Genomic DNA, 27,691 nt, shown 5'->3' with positions numbered 1-27,691 from the left:
CTCTCCAGCAAGCTTACATGCCCTACAGCCAAATAAAAAACTCTCAAAAAGAAAATTCATAGGTTGACATCCTAATCCTCAAGGTGGTGATATTAAGAGGTAATACATCATGAAGGTGAATCTGTCAAAAGTGCAATTAGCATCCTTAAAAAGATATTTAGAGAGCTCCCCAACCCTTTTTTTATCATGTGGAGATACCTGTCAACCAAGAAGTAGACCTCACCAGATACCAAATTTTTTGACACTCTAAGCCTCTAACATTGTGAGAAATAAAAGTGTGTTGTGAAATCCATCCATTATAGCAACCTTATTGATTAGGACAACCCCCTTGCTCTGTTGACATGCTTACATCCTAGTTTTTTCAGCACTTTCTCACTCTCTGACACTATAAGATGTTCCAGATTCATCTTTTGTTTTCCTAGTTCATCCCTAGAATCAGCCATATATCTAACTAGAGTGGAAATGTTTAGTATACACTCCTCAATAGAAAAGAAAGCAGACAAAAATAAGTAAGGATATGGAAGATGTGAACAGCAAAATAGAGTAACTTAATCTTATGAACATACAGAGATTATCATAAAAACAATTGCAGTCTTCACATATTTCAAAGCATGGAAGATATATTTATAAAGATTGGCTACTAGACCACAAATATAGCTTTAATACAGTTCTTAGAATTGTATCAAATAGATCACATTTGCTAAACACAAAGAAACACATTAGAAATCTAATTATAAAACTATGACTAGACAATTGCACACAGTCGGAAATTTAAAAGCATTCTTCTAAATGACTCATAGGTCAAAGAAGAAAAAAATTATAATGGAAAGTTGAAGCCATTTATAATTAAACGCTAATGAAAATATGACATACTGCCACTTGTTGAATGAGACTAAAGCAGTACTTAGAAATATAGAGCCTTAATCACTTCAATTAGGAAAACATTTTCAAAGTTAATGACTTAAAAGTAAGACATCAGAAAAAGGAATAAAAGAAAAAGAGCATCAGAATAAAGTCAAAGGTAGCAGACAGAAAGCAATCAAGGATAGAGCAAGAAAGGGTGAAATAACAAAGCATAGAATAAAGAAACCATCAAAACAAAATGTTGGTTTTGGAAAAATATTTTCTCTTTTTTTTTTTTTCCCTCCATAGAGTACATGCACTCCAGAGGGAGAAAGCACCCTCCAATGAGGTATGGTCACATTTTGATATTTTTTCCTCCAGTTCTCCATCTTATTGGGATTTGGAGCATGCACACACATGTTGCTGGTGTGATTTTAAGCCACTAGGGCGAGGACCTGAACCATAGTCAGCCATGTGGGACACAACTTCCTATGCACTCCACTTAGCTGCTATGCCATGGGACTAGCCCTTGGTAAAGGCTAAGAAAACCAAGATTAATCAGAGAAAGTATGAGCACATAAAAGAAAACACAATGCAAATATTGGGAATGAAAAGGGAGACATACCATAGAGGTAATAAAGGCTAACATATGATAAGACATTACAAAAAATTACTTTTCAAGACAAATATTAAGTGGACAATACTAAAACATATAACTAACCAAAACTGATTCAAGAAGAAATGGAACATGCTTATAGTCCTATAACCATTCAAAAAAAATTGACTAGCTAAAACCTTTCTTTCAGGAGGACAGAAATCAAAAGTCAGATGACTTCTACCAAACACCCAAAGGCAAATATTTTAATCATACACAAACTATTCTAGAGACTAGAAAGAAAGGCAAAACTTCCAAACTCTCTTTAAGAGGATGGGGCCAGTATGTGTCATGGTAGTTAAGGCACTGACTCTCACATGGCCAATTCCACAGTTCAAGCCCTGGACCCAGTGGCTTCAAAAACACTCCAGGCACATATATGTGTATGCCCAAGATCCCAATAGGAGAGTAGAAGAAGGATTTCAACATGGACATTCTCCCTAGGGGGAGAGGGGTGATTCCTCACTTTCTCTCTCTCTCACTATCTCTCTCTCGCTGATGAGTGCATGTATCCTATGGCAAGACTCTAAAAGAAAAAAAGACTCTAGTGTAATCTTAACCAAACCTAAGAAACACAGAACCACATAATAAAATACCAATTTCATCGTGAACATACAGAAAAATAATAATTTTAAGCTTTAGTAAACCAAATTAATAATGTCAAAAAGAGTAACTATCATGACCAAATTAATTTATCTCCATACTGTAAACTAGTTTATTATTAGAAATCAAATAATATAATGTACTATGAATGTATTAAAACAGGAAAATTATATTATCATTTTAATAAATGAGAAAATTATCTTTGAAACTTCATTATACTTTCATGATATTTTAAAAAACCATAGAAGATGAGGTTAGAAGTAATCTTCCTTAATCTGATCAAAGGTAGTTACCAAAAACCACCATAAACATCATGCATAATGGTAAAGTGCTGAAAACATCCTCTTTACTATAAGATCAGGAACAAGATTTAATATCACTGATTCCATGAAGAATTACATTAGAAATTCTGCAGTGCAGGAAGAAGTAAATGAAAATGATAAGGGTAAGAAATTAATAAAGCAAATTACCAATACTTACAAATTCTGTATTGGCTATGAAGAAAAGCTAAATTTGGAGGAACACTAAAAGATTTCAATAATGTTGCTGAATATAAAATCAATATATAAAATCAATGGCATTTCTGAATACCAGCAACAGTTTGAAAACATACCTTTTAAAATATAACATTTATTATAGCAACAAAAATATAAGGTAACTAGGAATAAATCTAACAAAATATGTGCAGAAACTTTATAGACAGGACTATAAAACTTTATTAAAAGCTATTAAAGATAACCCAAACAAATGGAGTAATAAACCATTTTCTTGGGGAAAAAAAAAGACTCAAAATTATAAAGATGTCAATTCCCTCAGGTTGATCTATAGATTCAATGCAGTTTCAATCAGTATCCCAACAGGATTTCTGCTTTTCCCAGGGAACTTGGCAAGCTGATTCTAAAATTTATATGAGGGTGAGGAGCCAAAATTAGATAAGACACTTTTATTGAAGAAAAACAAGGTTGGAGGATTTGCCCTACAGACTATGAATACTTTATTATAAAGCTAAAGATATTAAAGCAGTGTGGTGCTTCAGTAAAGGTAAAGAAATAGACCAATGGCATAGAACAAAAAGCCCAAAATAAAGCCACTCACTCACACACACACACACACGAGTTTAATATAAGACAGACTGGTTCATCATAGGGATAGTGTTGCAGAGCTGAGGGAAAACGATAGACTAATTAATAAATGGTACTAGGATAATTGCTTATCCATATGGAAAAAAATAAAATTGGATCTCCACTCCATGCCATACATAAAAATCAACTCCTAGAGGATTAAAAATAAAAGTGAAAATCCAATTCATAAAACATTCGGAAACTAGTAAGAGAATGTTTTTATTAATGTATGACAGGAAAATATCTCATAAAAGTGTAAAAAAAGCACAGATTGTAAAGAAAAGATTGATAAATTTGATAACATTAAAGCTAAAATTAAGAATATCTGGGGCTAGCCCTATAGCCTCGCAGTTAAGGGAGATGGATCCCACATGGCTGATCACAGTCTGAATTCTGGCCCTAGAAGCTTGGAAAACATGACAGCATGCATCCAGGTGTGGATACATTCCCTGTAACCCAACGGGATGGAGAAATGGAGAAGGAATTGTTACATGACTGCACTCCATTGGGGCGATGCTTTCGCCCTCTCTTTCTCTCTCTCTCTGTCTCTCTATTTCTCTGTCTCTGACAAATGCACATCGTCTCTAGCAACTTAAAAACAGTTTCTGCCAATTAAGTAGAAAAAAATTTATGCATTTGATGGGGCACTCACGACACAAGTATTAAACAATTAGTATAAAAATCTCCAACTCATTACGAGGAAGACAACTAAATTGGCAGGAGGAAATAGGGGGAAAAAAACCTCAAACAGGCATTTCATAGAACAGAAAGTACAAATGGCTTGTAAGCATTTGAAAAGATGCTCTTATTTATTAGTAATAATAAAACAGATACTAAAATCACAATTCTAAGCTTCATATAATATTTTATATACTCTATAATATGTATGATAAAGTTCATAAAACATATTTTTTTTTTAAATTCACTCTGGTGAAACCAGCAATTGGTGTAATGGCTATGTTGCTGGACTCCCATGTTGTCGAAAGGGGTTTGAGTCCCAGATCCGGTGGCTTAAATTCATACTGGGCACGTGTGTGCGTGGGTGCCCAAGATTCCAAGAGGAAAATGGAAGAGAAGGAATTGCGGCATGGCCATCCCCCTGGGGGGTGATTTCTCGCTTTCTGTCTCTCTGTCTCTGTTTTTCTGGCGCGCACACACGCCCTATAGCAAAAACCTCTCCAAAAAAATGAAAAAGAAAAAAATCGCTCTGGTAACTTGGTAAAGAACTGAATGAATAAAGTGACACTAATAGATTAGGAACATTAATATAAGCAAGACATGATGAATGACTGAACTTTCAAGGCAGTACTAATAAGAGAAAAAGGAGGATGGCTGCACTGACTGAAACTAAGGAAGACCTTATTTATCTCATTCATTATTTATTTTTAGTACCTAGAGTACTGCCTAGCAGATCATACACATTAAATGAACATTTGTTAAAATAGTAAATGAATTTAATATTTGGTAAAATATGAGAAATGAAATTACCAGAAGAATTCATAATGATTGTCAAGTCTTTCATTTTGTTACTTCCATAGGTATAAAATTGTACCTCCATACATTTTGGGTTTATTTTTATAGATAGATAAAGAGGTTGAACACTCTTCCATATGTTTCATAGCTAATGAGGTAGAAATCTTCCATATGTTTCCTTAAAACTGTATCTCTCTTTTATAAGTTATCTCTTTCTGTCTTCAACCAATTTATGTATTAAATTTTCAATATTTTATAAAATAATATGATGCAAATTGTCTCTCATTGCACACAGATATTTGTTAATTTGTTGATTTCCCTTTTGCTATGGTTATCTTCATTTTAATTTTATAAATGCTTAAAATGTTTATGTAGTTGGATCTTATTATAATTTTCTCAATATTATTAGAAAAGTATCAACTCTCCAAAATATAGGAATTCTACTCAATTCTCACCAAAATTGAGTAGACAGTAATCTACATTTTCTTTTACACTTACTTCATCTGTCTACATACATACACATTCAGGTTTATAATATAAGATATGAATTTGATTGTTTTTGCCCAAACTAAAAATTTTTATGATTTCATTGTATTGTCATATAAAAAGTTATTATATAAAAAAGTCATTTCCTGAGTTTTCTTTTTCTTTCATTCTTTCTTTTTTTTTTTTAATGGCCAGAGGATGTTTGTACTCCCCAGAGAGGGATAGAAAGAAGAAAAGAGAAAGCATTCTCCAATGAGGCATGGTCATACCACAATCTTTTCTCCTCTATTTCTCCATCTTGTTAGGATTTAAGAAGTGTATGCACCTGTACCTGGAATGTTTTCCAAGCCCCTAGGGTGGGGATTCTAACTGCTGTCAGTGATATGCAAGCTAGCTCTTTTAACTAATAGGTTACAGGATTTTCTGTTATTATATCAGTCTATATCTCTTAAAATAGAGGGGTTTTTAAAACTTATAGTTTTACAATAAATTGTCTGATACTTATTCTTCATTCTCTCTCCTTTATAGACACTTCCTCCTTTTCATTACTGTTATTATTCATTTTTAAGTTGCTGTTCCATGCAACTTTCTCTTCATTCCTCTTGTTTTCTTGTGCATTCTCATCTATTTTCATTATTTACACTGTCAATCATAACTTGATGACATCTATATCAAAATTAGTATCCCAAATCTTTCTCTGAACTCTATATTTATGGATCAAATGGCCTACTGGATATTTTTCAAGATTCTCTGGAGAAGTCTCAAGAGTAAAAATCCACACAACATCCATTTCCCTTCCCTTTTTTCTGCAAATGTATTTCTTCTCACGCATTCCTTGTTTTGTGGGAGGTAATATCTCTGCCTCAGTTATTTGAGAGTGACTGAACAAGAACCTGCACTGCACTCTTCTTTCTGCTGTTACAGCATCCAATCACAAAATTCTATCTATTCTTTTTCTAGTTATCAATCACATAATAGAACAACAACATGGTCCAGCACATGGCATAGTGGTTATATTGCCAGACTCCCACATGGCTCACCACAGTTCAAGTCCTGGACCCAATGACTTGAAATCACACTGGGCATATGTGTGTGCATGCCCAAGATCCCAGGAGAATGGAGAAGGGATTACAGTGTGGCTGTCTCCCCTAAGGGTGGTTTCTTGATTTCCCTTTCTCTGTCTTGCTCCTCTCTCTATCTTTCTCTCTCTCTCTCTCTCTCTCTCTCTCTCTCTCTCTCTCTCTCACACACACACACACACACACACACACACACCCTAAGGCAAAAACCTCTTTTAAAAATATATTTGTTGACTCATACCTCAATATTTATTTATTGGAGAAGAGTGAGAAGGGATTGCAGTGTGGCCATCTCCCCTAAGGGGTGATTTTTTGCTTTCCCTGTCTCTGTTTTCTCTCTCTCTCTCTCTCTCTCTCTCTCTCTCTCTCTCTCTCTCTCTCTCTCTCTCTCTCTCTCTCTCTCTCTCTCTCTCTCTCTCTCTCTCTCTCTCTCTCTCTCCCTCCCTCCCTCTCTCTCTTGCATGCGTGCACATGAGCACACATGCCCTAAGGCCAAAACCTCTTATATTTGTTGATAAATATATATATACTTATATATTTATCAACCTATATTTACTGAAGTATAAGTCAATAAAATGCACCAAACATGTTAAGATATGATTTCACTGAATTCTCTTAGCAACTTAGAACATAGGTATTAATTGCCCCATTTCATAAATAAAGAAGTAAAGACAGAAAAATCATGTCAGTTCAAGTCCCAACAAACAAGCATTAAGACAGGATTAGCAAGAAAGATACTGGGAAAAACATTTATGAGGGAAAAATAGGATGGGACCAATAGAAGACCAGGAAAGGTCTGAGACAAAGATGTGACTTCTGTGAAGGAGAAAGAAAAAAAAGAAAAGTCAAGTACGAAATTCTTAGATTGCAGTGTAGTCCTCAAAACATGTTGAAAGGCAGATGTGAACTTTTCTCCTAAATTCACTGTTCAGAGAGCCCCACATCTCCTAGGAAAGGACCTGCCTGAGTACCTTCACCCCTCCCAGTCACTAGCAAGCAAAGAAATGTGGCCTTAGAGGGATGGATTTCAGAGCACACTAGCTGGGATTGTTATACTCTGTGCAGACGAAGATCTGAAAGACACCTTTTCATAACTGCCTTTGAGAGCATAAACAATCTACCAACATTTCACAGATAAAATAAATAAATAAATATTAAGCCATTATTCAAACCAGTACAGGATGATTCTACAACTCACACACACTGATCGCTATGCAAACCTCCTTCCATCCCTCCGATATTAGACCATACATCTAACTCATCCCCTTACGTCCAGTCTTGTTCTCCAACCCATCCCTATACACACAAGCTATGCTTTTTAAATCATCATGAGTGCCACCCTCCTTAAAATTATTCAGTGCCTTTTACACTCTGTCGGAATAAAATCTGAAGCTCCAAACATAGCATCCCTATCTATCTGCCCTCTATATAACTCTCAAGCCTTATTTCCCAACATATCCATTATTTTTCAGCTTTCTGGAAATATTTATCCATTCCTTCTTCATCCATCCATTCAATATGCATTTGTGGAGCATCTACCACATGTGACCATTCTGTTCTAACAAGAACGTTTCCAAAGTGGGGCCAGACGGTGTCTCAGTGGCAAAATGTGAGGCTCTGGGAGACTGACCCACAAGGGTAGTTTCCATGTCCATGTACAAAGACTTGTGCGTTTGCGGGGCATATGCTTGCTACGATGCAGGGCTGCTGAGACGGGGGAAGGATCACAGCATCAAGACACTGTTGGGGATGCTGTCTCTCTACCTCTATATTGCTCTCGCTCTCTCTTACTCATGAAAGATATAAGTAAATATACGTTTTTAAAAAAAGAGAGTTTTTAAAAAAGTAATTTTCCCAAGCAGCTCTGTAGTAGGAGCATGCCCTGACTGAGGCCTCTGCTGGGCAGGCTGAAACCACATGAGATGCCTAAGTTCTATTCCTCACATACTCTAGAAGGTAGGTGTGGTGATATATGCTGTAGACACAGATACTTAGAAGGCTATGGCAGGAAGATTGCAACAAAGCTATGCCTTTCTGAAAACACTCACATAATACACACAAATATATTTCCCAAAGTTAGATTAGGTGTCTACTCTTGTGGTGCTTATGTTCTCTTCAGGTAGAAAATCAGTTGCAAAATGAAGAAAATCAGAGGGTAATAAATGCTAGAAATAAAACAGAAAAATGTTATAGGACTAATGAAGGTGGTCAGAAAAGGTCTAAATGGTAAGAAGTTAACTTTTGAAAATCTAGAAGTTTTTAGAAGAGAAAACGAAGGTAAAGACTCAGGAGGGGGACTAGCCACTAGCATAGGGGTTATGGTGCCAAACTCCTACATGGCCAACTGCAGTTCAAGTCCCGACACAATGACTTGAAACTCACACTGGGCACATGTGTATGCATGCCCAAAATCCTGAGAGGAGAATAGAGGAGAAAGTAAAATATCTCCTAAGGGAAAAAAAAAAAAAGACTCAGAAGGAAGGAGGGCATAAGACCATTGTGTCTGGAGAGTAGTAGAAAGGGTAGTAGAAAGGCTAAGAGTAGACCAGGACAAATGAAGGGTTCAGCATTGTGAAGCCAATAGACTATACCAAGCAGAGGAATAGCATAACAAATCTTTTAGGGTTTTCATTTTCTTTCTAGTTTGCTAGAAAGGGTACTTGCATTCGTTGGTGAGAGAGAGAAGGGGGGAAAGTGATAAAAACACCCTCCATGGCAGATGGTAACGCTGAAATCCCTTCTCCTCTATTTTAGGATTTTAGGCATGCACACACATACACAGGCCTAGTGTGCTTTTCAAGCCTCCAAGTACAGGACTCAAACAATGCAGTTGGCCATGTGGAATCCAGTTGCCTTAACCACCATGCCACCAACCAGACTAAATATTTTTAGGTTTTGTCAAAGATTTTGAGGCCAGCCCCATAGCAGTGTTTAAGTGCTATGCACAGAAAGCCAGATTTCCATGGCATGCCAGGCATGTGTGCCTCCCAGCAAAAGTACATTGGTTACTGGGTAAAGACTGAATTATAGGGGGACCAGCAGTTAGCATAATGGCTATGTCGCTGGACTCCCACGTCGTCGACCACGGTTCGCGTCCCGGACCCGGTGGCTTAAAACTCACGCCGGGCGCGTGTGCATGCATGCCCAAGATCCCGAGAGGATAATGGAGGAGAAGGGATTGTGGCGTGGCCATCCCCCCTGGGGGGTGATTTCTCGCTTTCTGTCTGTGTCTCTCTCTGTCTGTCTGGCAAGTGCACAAGCCCTATAGCAAAAACCTCTAAAAAAAAAGAAAGAAAGAAAGAAAGAAAGAAAGAAAGAAAGAAAGAAAGAAAGAAAGAAAGAAAGAAAGAAAGAAAGAAAGAAAGAAAGAAAGAAAGAAAGAAAGAGAAAGAAAGAAAAGACTGAATTATAGGGAACAAAGATAGGAACAGGTTTTGTAGAATTCTGGCATACCGCATTTGTTTGCACCTCTCTATTTTAGACCTTCTACAGACTTTGGCTCATTTTTTAGGTCTCAGCCAAAATATTAGCACCTCTACGAAGCCTTCTCTTAGTCATTCAGGAAGATCTGAGTATTCTTTCCTCCAGAATCCCATTGTGTCAGGAGTCAGAGCAAACTATCAGAGTGCACGACCTTATGGATAGATCAGAGAATAACATAGACTTCTGGTGTTTGCATTATTTTCTTTATACTAGAGAAAGCACTGATAATATTGGTCGGTCTCAATTACCTTCGGAGCCTCAAGTTGAAAATACTGAGGAGACTCAGTCAGCCTTTTAAAAAGATTATAACCAACATGCTGAAACATATGGATCCTAAAAACTCAACATATACAAGTTCGAAGGAGAGCACTACAATACCAAATGCTAAAAGAAATGTCTATAGAATAACTTTTTTTAGAGAAAGATTTTTGCTATAGGGCACATGTGCTTGCCAGAGAGACAGAGAGAGACAGAGCAACAGAAAAGGAGAAATTATCTCCCGGGGGGTGGGGGGATGGCCACACCACAATCCCTTCTCTTCCATTCTCCTCTCGGGATTTTGGGTATGCATGCACACGCGCCCCGCATGAGCTTAAGCCACTGAGTCTGGGACTTGAACCATGGCTGACTATGTGGGAATCCAGCGATATAACCAACATCTGCTGGTCCCTAGAATAACTTTTTTTTAAGTTTCTCTCTTTCTCTCTTTCTTTCATTAGAGAGACAGAAGAAAAATTTTTTAAAAAAGCATTCTCAGCAGAGTCTCACACTGCAATATCCCACCTCAATATCTGCACCCTAGACTTTCAGACAGCCAGGATCACAGGCACTCATGGCTAGCCCGGCATGTACAGGTAGACCTGAGGTCAAAACTCCACTGTTCCATACAGCTTCCAGTCTTGTGGAGCCATGGGCTAGCACTGTATCACCACAGCTGAGCCTGTTACCATTTGAAAGCTGCTCTCAGTATTTTGTAACAGATACTATCTTGGACATCTATTCACTTCTGCCTAAGCCTTCTCAGTACTTCTAAGAGAAAAGTCAGCCCACTGCAGTTATTACCAAGTTGATTATTTCCAAGTACATCAGCATGTTGACATATTTATAAAATTTGCACTTCCCAAATTTCAAATTTAGTCTTAAACAAGATCTAAAATTTATCTTTGATGGTTCCTTGCAGTAGAAAAACATTTTTTTCCTGTCTTTGCAAGGTTTCAATTTTGTTTCTTTGTCCTCAGAATACTCCCTTGTGGATTTTCTCATCCCCTAGCCACCATAAACCCTAATCCTTCTTACAGGCATCAATATCTAGTTGCCAAACTCACAGATAAAAAGCAATTTCCTCCTGAAGTTTCCTGATGGGGATCACAGTGGACTCACAAGAACCCATGTTGGGAAGTATTATGGAAACCTACAAAGCATTACCCCCTTTCCTCTAAGTCTGCAGAACGACAGAAAACAAATCAGCACATGTTGAATGCCTAAGCGCCTTCCTGCCAGCTAGTTTCTGTGAGGTTAAAGGGATTCTCCAATACTTTCCCTGAAAAACCAAATGTAAAGCTGCACTGAAACTCTGGAAGTCTAATTTAGAAATCCATTACAGTGGAAACACAAGTTCCTTGATTAATATGATGCTTCCCTTTCACCTGCTCCCTAATGAATGGGCCATTCTTTGCCTCATTGTCTAATTACTGCAACTTCAAGTTGCCACAAATGAGAAGGCCTCTGCATGAATACAGCTCCCAAAGTAGGTAAAGTAGCATAGACTCACCATGTTGTTCAGGGCCAGCTGTCAAATTGGAGATGAAAGGACTGATTTTTAGTTCACAGAGCCGATGAAGAAAATACTCTTAAAGTGCTGTCAAGGTGCAGCTGTCCTTGAAGAAATGGCTTCCTGACAGCTGCTGGTGCCTTCGTCCCTGCCAATGTTTAATTTCTCTCAGAGAGTAAGGGCTTTAATTAGGTTGCTAGGGCAGCTAGCTCTGTATCTTTGACCTTATCGAGGATGCAGGATTTCAAAGCACAGACTTACATAGGTCTCCCTTCATTACTGATCAAAAGTCTCCCTAGGAACACTCCTGGGCTCAAACTTCTGGTTCCTCAGAAACCGAAGTTGCCTTTCCGTACTTCCTTCTCAAGGATAATCTTACACCAGTACCTCTGTCACTGCCATTCTCTTCAAGGGATTAAAAAGTGTGCAGGAGGCAAAAATAAGATCCAATTTATATAAAAAAACTTTTCATGTCTGAATCTACTTGCATACATCACTGTGAAGGCCTTCTAATATTGGAAGAGGTTTGTATCTGCTTTATTGATTTGATTTTCAAATGTGTAATATTCTGAGTCCCCCCCAAAATTGCTGTAATTGAATGCTAGAACTTACTTTCAACCTTGTTCAGAGTGTGTAATTTCTCTAAAAGACAGATGTTTAATTTTAATAATAGAATATTTCTGGCATGTAAAATTAAGCATCGAGCATCTGCTTTTACAATGCCAACATCTGTTTCTTTGACATCTCTGCCTTCCCTTCTGTAAATCCAACTGCGAATTCGGTATAGAATCTTATATGAAAAACAGATATAATTGTTCTTGACATGCTGAATCCTACAGGGCCAGCATAAACTAGACTCTCATGCTAAAGGAATGGAAACTTCTGAGTCACTCTTGCTCATGGTACTCTGATTTCCAATTGAATCAACAAATGCAACATTTTTCAAGAAAATAATGACATCGTTTACAATGGCATTGTGTGTGCTCTTTTAGTGCTCTTTTAAAAATATTTTTTGAAAAATTTAAAACTATCATTAACAGTATCATTCAGTATATGTAAGACACATACTACCAAGAAAATTCACCCAAGATAAGAAATTTCCTTGATAATAAGCTTTCAAAATGACCTTCAGTGGGACTAAAATCATTGGATTACAGTTGTGTTGTAATACATACATCAACAGACATAACCATAATGATTTTTTCTTTATTCTTGACAGGCACATGTGTGTGCAAGTGAGTGTGAGAGAGAAAGAAAATACCCTCTAAACAGGGCCATGTCAGACCACAAACCTTCTTTCCCAATTCTTTATCCCTAAGGATCCTGGGCATTGCCAGTAGTCCAGGATTCAAACCTGGTTTTCTATGTGGAATCCAGCTTCCTCTGCACAGCACTTAACTGCTGCACTGTGGAACTGTTGCCACAATGATTTTTTAATGAAAGAAAGAAAACATTTGGTTCAATAGTGATCCACCCAACTCCCTACCCCCACATCTCTTCAATTGCCAGGTATGTACTTATTTGTTTATCAAATATTTCAAAAGCTAATTCTGTGCCGGCAAGGTTTGGAGTTAGGAATATAGAAGTTACTAAGAAAAAACTTAAGCCCTGAATGTAAAGTCTAGTAGGAAAAATATATATTTAATATATAAATGTGCAATTGAATTTATAATTTCAAATTCTGTAAAGAGTTCTGAGAAAAAAACCTAAAAACTATCCAAAATAAGGTAAAAGGAGTGACATATTTTTTAAATGATTAGTTAAGAGAGACATTCAAAGGAAAGGTTGTTTAACACAAAATTAATAATGAGAAGAAAGTAAAGTCTTCAAGGAAAAAAATTAGAACAAGACTTTAGAAACTAAAAAGTCAAATGTGTCTAGAGAGTATAGTTAGGAAGGACAGGGATGATGACATAATATTGGAGAAATACAATTGGATCCACGTAGATTACAGCAACTGTCTCAATCATGTCCTAGGTTCAGAATCCACTGCTGTTTCTGGCCTGAGAGAGTGGGAAGACCCCAGAGCAGACTCACTGGCCCACTGATTGATGACATGGCCTCACTACTATATTCATGCTACTCATAAGCCCAGGGTCTCAAATCCAACCTTACAATCCAGTCTGAATAATAGGTCACCTGTCACTTTTCTCACTGCCAAAAGTTTTTAATTAGGACTCCCATTGATGTACTCAGATATGTTGGGACTAAGGGCAGCCCAGCTTTAGCAATGACCCTGATCTGGTCATCAAACCTCATCACAATGGTTGAGCATTCTTCTACTGCAGTTATAAGAAACAGTTCATTCAAATTCTTCAAGGCAGTAATAGTGGCATATGAAAACCTGGTTATCTAGGCCTCAGAGACAGTTAAAAACTGGAGACTTGTCCTGAGTTCTGAGCATCTCTATTGACCCCATGTCTTTTACCTGACTTGGTTACTCTCTCCCTGCCTGCATCTTCCTGTCCCTATCCCAGCTTGCTGACCTCCACTTCACATATTTCCAACACATCCTGGTGTCTATCATCTATGGCTTCTGCTCCCTCCTAACTTCTGCTATACATGACTGCCATTTTCTCTCCATATTTTCCAGAGATAGACTCTAGTAGGTTCGATTTGTCTTTAACCTGAAGCCAACTCATTAGCTTAATGACCTTGGATCCAATATTATTTCTTAATCCCATTGACTGTGTCTCAAGGTCATAGTGCTTGGTATTTAAAAACATTGCTGCCAACAATTATATATTCAGCATAGATTGCATCAATGGCATGGCTACTCAGGAAGAACTGCATTAGTCATTAAAATAATTTTTTTACCATGATTTCTTCATTTGCAAAATAAGAGCAATACCAACTTCACTTTCTTCAAAAAGATACTATGATTATAAAATGAAACACAGGTTTTTAAATCACAAAAAAAGATTCAGAGTCACATACACAAAAACTACATTCAAAAAAATTCCAAGTCACCAAGTTCAGGTATTATGCCTAAAATATTATTATCAGGGCCAGCAGGTGGCATAGCGGTTAAAATACTGGACTCCCACATGACTGACCACAGTTCGAGACTTGGCAACTTGAAACTCACACCAGGAGGGTGTACATGCATGCCCAAAATCCTGAAAGGAGAATGAAGGAGAAGGGATTGGAGCACAGCCATCTCTCCAGCAATGTGGGGGGAGGGAGGGAGTGATTTCTCACTTTCTCTCTCTCTCTGTCTCTCTGGCAAGCACTTGCTCCCTATAGCAAAAAGCTCTCAAAAAATTATTATCATTATTAAAAATTTAAGATATTATAACTGAAGTCTACTACATTGCTATAATACATTAAGCAAAAAGTGTATTTGTGAACTTCCATCTCTACTTTCAGCATTGTCTCTCCTTCCTTTTCTGAATCATTTATATAAAATATGTTTATATCTCTATCTTCTGCCAGATCATTAACTTGGAAAATATTTATGATTTATCCAGCCACTATGCTAAAAAATTTATATGCAAGGAAAATATAAAATAGTCTCTAAACTAAAGGAGCTTATCTTTTAACCAAAAACAGACAACTAAAAAGTCATAACTGGGATCAGAGGATGGCAGAATTGTTGCATCACTGGACTCCCACATGGTCGACCAGAGCTCGAGTCCTGAACCCCACAGCTTGAAACTCATGCTGAGCACATATGTGTGCATGCCCAAGATCCCAAGAGGAGAATGGAGGAGAAGGGATTGTGCGTGGCTATCCCTCATGGGGGATGATTTCTTGCCTTCTGTCTCTCTGTCTCTCCCTGTCTCTCCAGCAAGCACATGAACCTTATAGCAAAAATCTCTCTATAAAAAAAGCCATACCTATGCATGGTGATAAGCAGATGATACTTTGTATGCCTTCTTTAACATAGAGTAACTATTCATGGAAAGCAGTGATTATATGTAATTGTTATCATTTCTTCCAGTAGAAAACCTGAAACAAGACCCTGGCATTTGACAGAAAGTGGATGAATAAGATTTACTGCTGAATGAAGTAAGCCAGGCTATGAAAGAAAGACGTTGTATGTCTCCCCTTAACATATACTAACTGTCTGCACTCTATGGTGGAAACTGAAACATTAAAGGACATAGAAGCATCAAAAATGTTTATGGATACTGGAGACAATGTGGGAAGAGGGAGGGAGAAGGCGGAGAGTATAAGGAAAGAAATTAAGGAGAAAAATAGAGATGCAAGACATTCATAAGATGCAGAAATGGATTATTATCTGTTGATGATAACATGTTTTGTATCTTCAACTGGACTGATGTTAAGTGTATTCATGTTGGGTAAATCCAATTTACAAGCCAACTGATGTATAGTGATTAAATGTACAAAACAAATTAAAATTTAAAAAGAGAAAACACACACCTGTCACCACCAGAGGATTAGTATATGTTTAATAAGTTCAATGTCTGGGAAACAACCAGGAGAAAGATATTGCCTAGTTTGGAATTCAGAGGAAAAAGTCTCAGGGAGAAAAACCTTTGTCAGGTTAGAGATAACTGCCAAAGAGACAACTGATCAAATCAAAATCTACAGAGAAATTGTTTTGGAAAAATTGAAAAGAAAGGACATAAAAGTGATGAAGTAAATATCATACACTCAGAAAGAAAAAAGACATGAAAATAAAAACAAGTGAAAGGGGTTTTTTTAGGTTAATAACTCAGGCAAGAATTATAGATCTCAGTTGCATTCTTCTGACTGTGTATATGTGTTTGGGGGGGGTCAAGAATGTGAGCAATGGTCGTAAGGTAAGCGCTCAATAAATGTTAGCCATCTAGGCCAGCAGGTGGCATGGAGGTTAAGGCAGCTGGATGCCACATGGCCGAATTTGTAGTTCAAGTCCAGGACCCAGTATCTTGAAAATCAAAATCCCAAAAGGAGAATGAAGGAGAAGGGATTGTAGCATGGCCATTCCCCACTTGTAGGGGTAAGTCTCTCTCTCTCTCTCTCTCTTTCTCTCTCTCTATCACCTCTATCTCTCTTTCTCTCTGTCACTCTCTCCCTCTCTCATCTCTCCAGTGATCACACATGCAAAACAAAAGCAAATCAAATGTTAGCCATCATTGTTATTGTTTCTAGATTGCAAATATGACATCACAATGAAGAACCAAGCAAGGCATTTAGAGACTTTTCACATTGCATTTTAAAAGCTACAACATAAATTATGCACAGAATGCAAATTATTTGATTCACATTATAATTGAATCAGGGCTAAAATGAAGTGTCTCCTAGCAGGGGCTACAAAGTCATTTTTATTCCTATGATTGCTGTTGAAAATGATTCTATAAATGTATGCTGCAAACAATAAGGGCAGAGCAAAGATGACCAAATGAGTTGTATTTTGTAAGAACGATGAATGTTGGTTGTTTTTAAATTTCCAGAAATGTGATACATTACGCAACTGCTGTTTCCTTGCATTGCATTCCATTAAGTTTGGAAAATTGTTAGTTGGTTATGCTGAGTGCTCCTCTCCATTATCCTTAGAGCACAAATAATAAGTTAATTTTCAACCTGCAAATGCTTTCTTTTTAATCAAGCTTTTGCCAGAGCAAAGCTTAAGTTCAAGAGCTGTTATTACTTTAAAAATCTGTCTTACCAACACAAATCACTATAGTTTCTAAGCATTCTTTTGCCTCTGAATTGTCTTAACATGTGTACCCAGACATTTGAGTCCTGGGCCAAAATCTTATAGATCTAAACAGGAAAGAAAGAAAAGTTCAGTGACCATAGCCAGAAAAATAATTGTGAATGCCCTGGTTTTAAATACTTCTGATTATTTTAAAGATCATACAGACAAATGTGAACATATTTTATACATAATCGTTCTCAAATTATTAGCCTGAAAAGTACAAAGAATGTTTTTTTAAAACTTCTTTTCTAAAAATATGATTTTTACAATTTGAGAAGATATCATACATATAAGCTTTTGTCTCTGTTGAAATTGATGGCTCAGGAGATTTTAGGGAAATAGTACAGTCAATTAAATGATTAGCCTAGGATCCACTAGCCACACTAAGGGTAGTATATCTATTGCATTACTTCTAAAAATGCACTACACTATATTTTATGACTCCATATGTTCAACTAATACTGAGAAATTGATAATCCTAAATCCTGAACTTAAAAATTTCCTTGTGATATCATCAAGGTTCCCATTTGTCGGGAACCAGCAGTTAGCATAATGGCTACGTCGCTGGACTCCCACGTAGTCGACCGCGGTTCACATCCTGGACCCAGTGGCTTAAAACTCACACCGGGCACATGTGCATGCGTGCCCAAGATCCCGAGAGGAGACTGGAGGAGAAGGGATTGTGGCGTGGCCATCCCCCCTAGGGGGTGATTTTTCGCTTTTTGTCTCTATGTCTCTCTCTGTCTGTCTGGTGAGCGCACGCGCCCTATAGTGAAAACCTCTCCAAAAAAAAAGGTTCCCATTTGTCTGATTTCTGGATTTTCTATGACATTCTGAGAAGCAGTTATCTTGCCCCTGTATGAACACTTCCAAAACTAAGGAAATCACTACTACTTAAGATGGCTACATCTGAAAACCCTCTCCTAAACTAATTCCAGAATTTCCAAAGTTTACCTCTGGAGAAAAAAAAAAAAAAAGCCCAAAAAGTACCAAATAATTATAATTAGGTTCTCCTTAAATTCAACCTTTTCTTATTGGATTTCACTCTTAGATTTCTACAGAAACCATCATACTAGCCATCGGAGATTATACTACTCTATGACTCAAGAATGGATGATCACACATCTCTTCAATCTCTTTTAGATAGTTGAGTAGTATGAAGATTTTATACTTCCTCCTGTGTGTATAAGATAAAAGCACAGAGTCTATGAAAGTACAGTGTAATTCCTAATATAGCAGGCACCCTTCTTGCCCTTTTTACACCAAGTCCAATAAGGTGTTGTCACCTCTTTCTTCTGCTTTGACAATACTAGCTCTTCAGAAGCACCTGTACAATTTTCTGTCCCTACAGACTGAAAAGGAGGCCTGAAGGCTATAATACCTTCATCACTACAGACCCACTGTCACCAAAGAAGCCAAAAATTGGCCATCAGATTAAAAAGGTGAATAAAGGAGAACACTTAGTGAAGAACTTAATAGAGCAAGACTAGAAGACTCCTGGCAATGTCTATAAAATAGTGTGCCATGACCACATCTGTTCTGCAAATCACAATGTAGGCCATTTAGAATCAGTCAGGTCATTTTGGCACTTATGTCCTGTGTTACCTATTTTTCTCTTTCTTTAAAAAAATTCACCAGGTGGTGCGTGCTCCCCAGAGAGGAGGAAAGTGAGAAATCACACACACTCTCCCTCAGGGAGGATGGTCATGCCACAATTCCTTCTCTTCTCTTTCTCTCTGCTTTCAAGACGTTGGGCGTGCCCACACATATGCCTGTTATATTTCTCAAAACACTGGTCCAGAACTCCAACTACACAGTCGGCCATGTGGGATCCAGCCACCTTAACCACCATGCCACCAGCTGGCCTTCCTTTTTTAACGACCATAAATGTTTCTTCTGCTTCCCTCATCCATGTCTTTGGTACTATTTTCACTGGGTTCATAGGTTTTTTTCCTAGGAAATTGATAGTCTGAGATCTAGAAGATATATCTCACATTATCCCCATTTTTGCCTCTCGGATATGGAATACGTGAGTTTCTTTTCAGGTATCATCATTCCATATCTCTAAGTCTCCGTTGACTAGACTTTCTTTTCCAAGAAGTTGAATTATTGGGACCAGCAGTTGGCATAATGGTTATGTCGCTGGACTCCCACGTAGTTAACCATGGTTCGGGTCCCAGACTCGGTGGCTTAAAACTCACGCTGGGCGCGTATGCATGCATGCCCAAGATCCAGAAAGGAGAATGGATGAGAAGGGACTGTGGCATGGCCATCCCCTCTGGGGGGTGATTTCTCGCTTTCTGTCTTTCTGTCTCTGTCTGTCTGGCAAGCGCACACGCCCTATAGCAAAATCTTCTCAAAAAAAAAAAAAAAAAGAAGTTGAATTATTTTCTAAGAGCTTTTAGAGGCAGGCTTTAGGAAGGTTTTCTAGTCTGTTTTGAGGATCACTATTTGCTCTGGAATCAGAAATACAATATTGCAGACTGTAAGAGAAGCTATCAAGGGATTCACTTGAAAGTATGTTGAGATCCATTAAAGAGACCATTAGAATATTTGAAGCCCAAAGGTTAAGCCTGCTTGGTATTTAGGTGAGATAGCCAGGTAAAGGGAAAAGAATAGATCCCACATTTAGAGAGCCAAACTAGGCAGCACTATTGGGCAACTGAGTAACTGAAGTAGGAACAATAGGACTTGGTATTTGGAAAATCCAAATGAAGCATGCTAAATGATTTTTTTATTCCCTCATCATTTAAGTTCACGTGGCCTTAGAGGTAATATATAAACACCAGAAAGCCCTCAATATTAATCTCCCTTGACTGTAGAATAGCCTCTTCTGAGTAACTAGAAAAGGATCAAAGAATCAGAAACTCTCTTCTGTAGTCCTCTGAAAAAATAAATAAAACAGGGAGGTATAATCTGGAAGAAACAACCACCAAAAAATGTATTTGATTTTTTAAAAAAATGTGTACACAAAAAGAAAGCCAGTGTATTTGTATACATGTGTATAAAAACCTTTAATAAAAGTGTCTCTCCTTTCCAGAAGCTTTTTGCAAGATAGCTAGCATTCTATTTAGTTTACATGTGTATGGCATCCATGTTCATATAGACGTGTGTAATATTGTGTTTCTTTTTTAAATAAACTGGTACTTTTATTTTTTTTAATTTGCTTATTTAATATATAGTATATCTTGGAACTTTTCAACTATCAGCATATACATGTTGGCCTGATTGTTTGGAATTGCTGCATGCATGGTATTTTACCAATGTAGTCACCAGAATTTATTTAACTAATCATTGATCTTTAGATTTTGCTCTTACATAATATTTTGATAAACATTCTTCTACTTGCCACATCCAAATCTGAATATTTCTTTTTTTTTTTTTTTGGAGAGGTTTTTCGCTATAGGGCGTGTGCGCTTGCCAGACAGACAGAGAGAGATATAGAGACAGAAAGTAAAAAATCACCCCCCAGGGGGGATGGCCATGCCGCAATCCCTTCTCCTCCATTCTCCTCTTGGGATCTTGGGCACGCACGCACATGCGCCCGATGAGAGTTTTAAGCCACCGGGTCCAGACGCGAACCGTGGTCGACTACGTGGGAGTCCAGCAACATAGCCATTATGCTAACTGCTGGTTCCCAAATCTGAATATTTCTTTAAGATACCTACCTAGAAGTGAAATTGTTGCCTTGAAACTTACACATATTTAAGCTTTTTATTAGCTACTGCACCAAACTTTTATACAAAAGGCTATATCAATTTACACATACAGTAGCAGAATATAAGTAGAAATTCCCAGTCATTTACAACTTTGTAATTATCACTTTTTTTAAAGTTTGACACATTTGTTAGGTGAAAAATATCTTTATAGAGTTATTTAAATTTCCCTGATTATTATTAAGATTGAACATCTTTACAGATGTTTATGGAATATTTGCATTTATTCTTTTCGATCATGCTATGTTTTACTATTTTATATTTTATTTTTAAATTATTACTTTTTTTTACATTCAATCACTGTGTATCATTACAGCATACTATATGCACACATTCACTATTAAGATTCCTTTACTCCCAAAAAGACCATTGAAAGAACTAGGCTCTGAGCCAGCCAGTGGCATAGTCATTAAGATGGCTGGATCCCACATGGCTGACTGTACGGCTCTAGTAATGACCCAGCTGTTTGAAAAACATTCCAGGTATATATGCATGTGTGCCCAAAGGAGAATGGAGGAAAAGAAAATGTGGCATGGCTATTCCCCTCAGGGGTCTTTCTCTCTTTCACATACACACCCTATAACAAATTTTAAAAGAAAAGAAAAAAAAATTAGGAATGATATCGTAGAGCTGACTTCTTTTTGTGATACTTCCGTGGGAAATGGAGTTCAAAGGAAGGAAAGAGGAACCGTGAAGACAAAAGTCTTACACTGCTACTGAATACTGTACTCAGAGTCGTTTGGGGCTAAGTAGAGTCAATGTCATCAATGAATGAGTAGATTTACTGTGCTAATAGAAAATTGTTAGAATGCTGTGTAAGTTTCACCTAGTGTTTCAGATAACCTTTGCCAAAATATTTCATTTCTCTGCAGCTCTGTTATCTCATCTGTAAAACTGAGATAATATTGCCTACATGGTAGAGTTATTCTGAAGATTAAATGGGTTTGATGTGTATAAAGTACTTGGAATAGAGCCTGGCAAGTATTAACCACTATTATAATTTCCAAGAGGGAGAAAATATAAATATAAATATAAATATTTATTTATATTATTGCACATGTGCATTTGAGTAGAGTTTCTGTGTAAAAAAAAAAATGGGGATTTAAAAATCAATACAAGGAAGGCAGCAGGTGGCATAGTGGTTAAGGGTGCTGGATTCTGGACTCCCACATGGCAGACCACAGTTTGAGTCCCAGACCTGGCAGCTTGCTTTCTTACTTTCTCTCTCTCTCTCTCTTTCTCTCTCTTTCTCTCTCTCTCTCTCTCTCTCTCTCTCTCTCGCTCTCTCGCTCTCTCTCTCTCAAGTTAAAATAAATAAAGTTAAATAAAATAATTATTTTTAAAAAAATAAAGATCAATGCAAAGGGGACCAGCAGATGGTATAATGGCTACATCACTGGACTCCCATGTAGTCGACTGCAGTTTGAGTCCTGGACCCAGTGGCTTAAACTCATCCCAAACGCTTGTGAGTGTGTGCCCAAGATCTTGAGAGATAAATGGAGGGGCAGGGATTGTGGTGTGGCCATCCACCCTGGGGGGTGATTTCTCGCTTTCTGTTTCTCTGTCTCTTTCTGTCTTTCTGGTGAGCTCACGTGTCCTATAGCAAAATAACCCAAAAAAGAAAAAAATCAATGCAAGGATGTTAACTATTTATATTCAGTTCTATAGCAGAAGAGAGTATGGTAGTTGGTGACACATATTTTGAAATAACTAGAAAGGAGAATTTTAAATGTACACTGCATAAAATAATGATAAATATTAAGTGGGATGTCTCTTGTTCATAGTCTGACTTGCTTCACTCAGCAATAAATCTTCAGAAGGGAATCAATGAGAAAAATAGAAAGGCAAGATATTTAAGGGTCACCCAAATGGAGGATTGTCTGTTGACAATAATGTGTATGATAATATCTTTAACCAGACCAATGTACAGTGTATTCATGCTGGGAAAATTCATTTTACAAGCTGTGATGATATCACTTATTGCTCTGGTTTAATCATTATGCATTGTACAACTATTTTGTCAATTAAAATTATAATTTTAAAAATACATTGTCTTAGCAATTTTGAAATATATATTATTATTAATTGTGTTCACCATGTAGTGAAATAGATGACTAAAAATTATTTATCCACCTAACTGAAACCTTTTCCCCTTTGGTCAACATCTACCTTTCCTCATCACTCCCTTCCCCTGACCACCCCCTTTAATCACCACCTTTCTACTCTCTGTTTCTTTTTTTTTAAGATTTATTTTATTTATTCATCCATTTATTTTAATTTGACCAGAGAGAGAGAGAGAAAGTGAGAAAGCAAGCTACCAGGTCCAGGACTTGAACTGTGGTCAGCCATGTGGGAGTGTCCAGCACCTTAACCACTACGCCACCTGCCAGTCCCATCTACTCTCTGTTTCTATGAGATGGACTTTTCCTCACCACAAAATATAAATGGTTGATGTGATGAATATGTCAATTAGCTTGATGGAATCATCCTACAATATATAGATAAACCAAAATCTCATATTGCAACACTGAATCCCATAAATATACACAATTATTATTTGCTTACTAAAAAGAATATTTCAAAAGAATTATGTAAAAAAATAAATAAAGCAATGCAAGAATATAATTATTACTATATAGAATGTTTTATACATACATGCCATTTTAATCACGTGAGTGGGGCTAAGGGTGGTAAACAATGATTATGAAATCACTGAAGAGTGGAACAGATATCTAAGATGCCTACCTGGTACTGCCAACCATTTTTGTTGAATTTATCTCCCTGAGCTGCAGATAAGTAATTCAGTGGGGCACAGGAAAACCAACTAGGACTGAACATCCTACCAGCAGTCATTACAAGCAGGAAGAACAAATAACACATCCCATCCAAACTCCTTGAGTGTGATATGAAAATTAGGAGCTCCTCAGACAAGATGTAGAGCATAGGAGAGACTCAGCTCATGCCAGGAACTAGACAGGAGTCGAGTCCTAATGAGCACAGGCAGTGAAAGAAAGAGGAGGCAGGACAATTTCATCAATCTGGTTGGAACTATATGCCTCACTTTAATGGGTCAGTGGCTGTAAGACTTAAATGGGAAACACAGAAGGATTCACTTAAACCAAATGCTGAATTAATGACCGTGAGCTAGATTGACTAGACACACTTCTACTACCCTGCATTTGTACGTTGTTCCTTTGTGCAAAAGAAGTGAAATTCAGCAAGCACTCTGAATTCAGGTGTCTAGTGACTCTGACTATGACACTGAGTCTCTTATCATCATGCTAGAGGCTAGATTTCAAAGACACAAACCACTCTGTTAGGTATCTAAGCTGTGGACATGCAATGCTGTTAACTAGCTTCTTCCACTCAAGGAAATACTCTACCAGCAGCTGGTAAATGTAAACATTAAAATAATCTTAGAGTTGTAAATAATAATCTTCTGTAACTAGTAAAAAGCACTTGCATTAATGAGAAGTGATTAAATTCGTTTCCCCAGACCAAGAAGAAAAATAATTATGAACTCTTCCTAGACTAAGACACCCACAATATAAAGTTTGCTCCCATGCCTGTCTCTGCTTTATGCACACAGTGCTTTGTATTTGCAGAAGTGTATCTTTTGCTTTCTTTTAAAATTCTGTCTTAATAATAAGCTTGACATCTCCTCCGAATTATTTCTGCAGACTTGTTCTGGTATGGTGACCTTCCACAGTTTGACATATTTGTTTGTTATTGCAACATGGCAGGAGGTTTTCCATGAGTTTAATTTTAGTTGCAGGATGAGTTTTGAGTATCAGGACTGTGAAATTATAAAATTATATCGGCAGCACAAATTTTAACAGCATCTTGTCCATAGTTTGTCAGCACGGGGGAGAGGAATGGACAGGAAGCAGGGTTGTAGAAAATGTAGAGTCAAAAGATTGACTGGAATATCACCTCTTACCAGATAGACAGATCATGGAACTTTCTTTCTTATATTTATAAAATGAATTACTGGGGAGGATTAAAATGCTCGTGTGTGAAATTCCCTCACAATAAAAGCGAACACTGTAGAGTGCACACTGTGTGCCAAGAGCTCAGTTCAGTGCGTTACATGGATCATTACATTTAATCCTCACAACAACCCTGTGAAGTAAGAATTAATAGTTGCACCATTTTACAAATGAGCAGCTTGGAGAAGTTACATAACTTGCCCAAAGTTACAAAAAGCTTGTAAGTGTAGTAAGTGGGGGTTTCCAACCTACCACTACTTCCAAGTCTAAACTTAATTGCTGTTTTATATACTACTTTGATCTATGTTTTATTGGCTCCTAACACACAAGGCAGCACAAAGTGAGTCTTAGCTGTTGGGCCAACCCGAACTTTCTAGAGTTCTGCTTGTTGTGTTTTATGATAGAGAGAAGGCAGGAAGGAGATAAAGAGAATGAAGACCGAAGGGAGAAACAGGTGTTTTTCTCAGGGTGTTGTCAAATCATCGTGATCCCCCTATTCCCACCTTCCAGGCAGCTATGACCACAGTTATGCACCACCATGCCTGGCCTATTTAGGATGGGCCAAGAACTGAATGTGAGTCTCCCCTGTGGCCTCAGACATTGTGCAGTAGTGCCCTCTCAGGTAGTTCCAGGTTGAGAATGACTTTTCTTAGTAGACTGCTTATTGCCCAATAAAACACTGTGTTAAATACTTTATACATGTTTAATGTAATCTTCATAACAACCCGATGTAATAAGATTATCCCTATTTTACAGAGGATACAAATGAAGCACAGAAAGGTTAACGGAATTGCTCCATATCACATAGTTACGAGAGAACTATGAATTGGGCCCAAGTTCACCTGGATCCAGGTCCATGCACACTGGATAATATATGGAGTCACATTTTATTTGGAGGTGAACTTCTAAAGTCAGCCTGGAAGGCAAAAATGGCATATAATCAAAACCACAACTAAAAAACCCCTTTAATCACAGATTAAGTACCTTACGTGGTTATGTTCTTTACTACTTTGGAGACTAATAAGTTCAACACAGGAAATTTTTCCTTCAGGATTGGAACAGATTGCAATTTCTTCAATTCAGCACAGATGAAATAGTTGGTTTATGTTTAGAGGCCATGATTTTGAAAAGTAAATGTCTTTAACATAAGAATCATGCATGCCCAGCTCAATCAAGTGTTCTATTCTAAGAAGAAAATGGAAACAGAAGTCAACTGTCTGAATAGCAAAGTAATGTCTCACACTTTATGCTCTCTTCAGGTTGTAAAGCCATTGAGTGAAATGGTTTATCTTTATTACTAAATTTTTATTTTTAATTTTCATTTGAGCACATATTGTGTGCTTCTGCTAAATGCTATGAGACCGCATCGAAGGTCAGGGGGGAAAAGGAGTACTAGCAATGATTCATGTAGGTTATGAATATTGGAGTGAAAGTTTTTGCCATTATTCTAGTAGGGGCTTAAGTATGAACTAAATCTGAAGTTCATTCTTTCTCTCATATCCACATAGCTTATATTTCTCTCTTATAAAATGTAAAGCACTTTTCTTATTTGATCATAAGTCCACAAGCACAGAAGCAATTATTATCCTGCTAACCACTGTATTCCAGAGTCCAGTAAAGTGACTAGATTATGATAGACCAATTTTGTTGAATAGTGGGGGAATAAACTAATAAATTACTATGTTCACTTTAAAATTAGAATCTTACTACAATGTCAGAAGAATGCATGCTAGTTCATGAGGTTAATCTTTGCTTGGTTTGACCCGCTCATCCAGAAAGCATGGAGAACACAACCTATTTAACTTCCTAGACCTCTGCCCATCAAATACACTTATCACTTTATTACAGAAAATGCTTAATGAAGGTAAAATAATGGACTCAGTAGTCAAATGCCTGAGTTCATGTGCCTTGGCACTTGACTAATTTCTCCAAGTTTCAGTTTCCTCATCTATAAAATGGATAACAATTATTATAAACAATATTTCTCAAGTATAAATTATATGATAGCTTATGTGTTATTTCATACTAAATGCTTTATAAAACTAAGTTCCCTTAACATTCAGTTCTTTATATTGCTTCCTAGGGTGATCACACAAGTGACATTCTCATAAAGCACCAGGCAGAGTTCAATGCATAAAGGGGTGTCAACCAACCTTAACTATGGTTATAAATAATAACTATAATAAGTCCAGACTAGAGTCACAGTTAGTAGCAAACTGAACTGCAAAGTAGGAAGCCACATGGCCACCTACAAGTTTGAATCCCACAGTTGGTCAAAAACGTGCCTTGTACATGGACATGTAATCAAGATTCTGACAACCTGGAGGGTCAAGGTAGAAGGGAGGTAGCATGATGAGGCCCGTTGAAGTATTTTCTCTCTCTCTCTCTTACTGTCTCTCATGCTTTTTCACGTGTTATCATAAAAAAAATAAGTTCAAAAAGTGATACTAATTATAATAATGTATTTACTGTGTGTTCTGTATTTCACTGGTCATGCTATCTATCCACTAGAATGCTGTGGTCAGGCCACGCTTAATTCCTGTTCTAAACAGAAAATTCATGATCCCATTGTATCCACCAGCAAAACAAAACAAATAGGACATATGTATAAATATTAGGTTGCGGGACCAGCTGTTGATATAATGGCTATGTCGCTGGACTCCCATGCTGTCAAGCGCTGTTTGAGTCCCGGACCTGGTGGCTTAAACTCACTCCAGGCACGTGTGTATGTGTGTGACCAAGATCCCAAGAGGAGAACAAAGGAGAAGGGATTACTTACGGCGTGGTCATACTCCCTGGGGGGGGGGGGGGTTTCTTGCTTT

This window comes from Tupaia chinensis, unplaced genomic scaffold (genome assembly GCF_000334495.1).
Source record: "Tupaia chinensis unplaced genomic scaffold, TupChi_1.0 Scaffold000153_1, whole genome shotgun sequence".
In the NCBI taxonomy this organism is placed as follows: domain Eukaryota; kingdom Metazoa; phylum Chordata; class Mammalia; order Scandentia; family Tupaiidae; genus Tupaia; species Tupaia belangeri.
This window is presented reverse-complemented; position numbering follows the sequence as displayed.